Genomic DNA, 1,635 nt, shown 5'->3' with positions numbered 1-1,635 from the left:
AAAGGTTGTACTAGTTTGCAGTCCCACCAGCAGTGTAAAAGTGTTCCCTTCTCTCCACATCCACACCAGCATCTGCAGTTTTGAGATTTTGTGATGTGGGCCGTTCTCACTGGGGTTAGATGATATCTCAGGGTTGTTTTGATTTGCATTTCTCTAATATATAGAGATGATGAACATCTTTTCATATGTTTGTTAGCCATTCATCTGTCTTCTTTAGAGAAGGTTCTATTCATGTCTCTTGCCCATTGATATATGGGATTGTTGGCTTTTTTCATGTGGATTAATTTGAGTTCTCTATAGATCCTAGTTATCAAGCTTTTGTCTGATTGAAAATATGCAAATATCCTTTCCCATTGTGTAGGTTGTCTCTTTGCTTTGGTTATTGTCTCCTTGGCTGTACAGGAGCTTTTCAGTTTAGTGAAGTCCCATTTGTTTATTTTATTTTTTTTTCCCTTTTTTTTTTTTTTTATTGTTGGGGATTCATTGAGGGTACAATAAGCCAGTTACACTGATTGCAATTGTTAGGTAAAGTCCCTCTTGCAATCATGTCTTGCCCCCATACCATTTGTTTATTTTTGTTGTTGCAATTGCCATGTCAGACTTCTTCATGAAGTTTTTCCCCAGGCCAATATCTTCCAGTGTTTTTCCTATGCTTTTTTTGAGGATTTTTATTGTTTCATGCCTTAAATGTAAGTCCTTTATCTATCTTGAATCAATTTTTGTGAGTGGGGAAAGGTGTGGGTCCAGTTTCAGTCTTTTAGATGTGGATATCCAGTTCTCCCAGCACCATTTATTGAATAGGGAATCTTTCCCCCAAGGTATGTTCTTGTTTGGTTTATCAAAGATTAGGTGGTTGTAAGATGTTAGTTTCATTTCCTGGTTTTCTATTCGATTCCAAGTGTCTATGTCTCTATTTTTGTGCCAGTACCATGCTGTCTTGACCACTATGGCTTTGTAGTACAGACTAAAATCTGGTATGCTGATGCCCCCAGCTTTATTTTTATTACTAAGAACTGCCTTAGCTATATGGGGGTTTTTCTGATTCCATACAAAACGCAGAATCATTTTTTCCAAATCTTGAAAGTACGATGTTGGTATTTTAATAGGTACGGCATTGAATAGGTAGATTGCTTGCAACCTCAAACTCTTGAGCTCAAGAGATCCTCTTGCCTCAGCCTCCCAAGTAGCTGGGACTATAGGCACTAGCCACAATGCCTGGCTACTTTTACGAGATGGGTCTTGCTCTTGCTTAGGCTGGTCTCAAACTCCTGAACTCAAGTAATCCACGCTCCTTGGCCTTCCAGAGCTCTAGAGTTGCAGGTGTGAGCCACTGGGCTGACCTCACAAGATCATTCTAATTTAGCCTCAACCAGGGGCAAAATTATTTAAACAGATACATGCTGCACCCCCTGCCTATAATAGTCTCTTCCATTCCTTCTGCCAACATACTTCTTTTCTTTCCTGTAAATATCTTCTTAAGACTCACCTAATTTAGCACAAGGCATTTCCAAAGCTCCCTCTTGTGCCATTTCTCTTGAATCCATCTGTGAATACTGTCTATTCCACATGCAGATATTTTGATACCGTCACTGGGAAGTGGCGGGGTTCTTTTAGACTCTCTTCATCCTGTTCATA

This window comes from Nycticebus coucang, chromosome 5, assembly GCF_027406575.1.
Source record: "Nycticebus coucang isolate mNycCou1 chromosome 5, mNycCou1.pri, whole genome shotgun sequence".
Classification (NCBI taxonomy): Eukaryota; Metazoa; Chordata; class Mammalia; order Primates; family Lorisidae; genus Nycticebus; species Nycticebus coucang.
The sequence above is the reverse complement of the archived record's forward strand: the minus strand, read 5'-3'. Positions refer to the sequence as shown.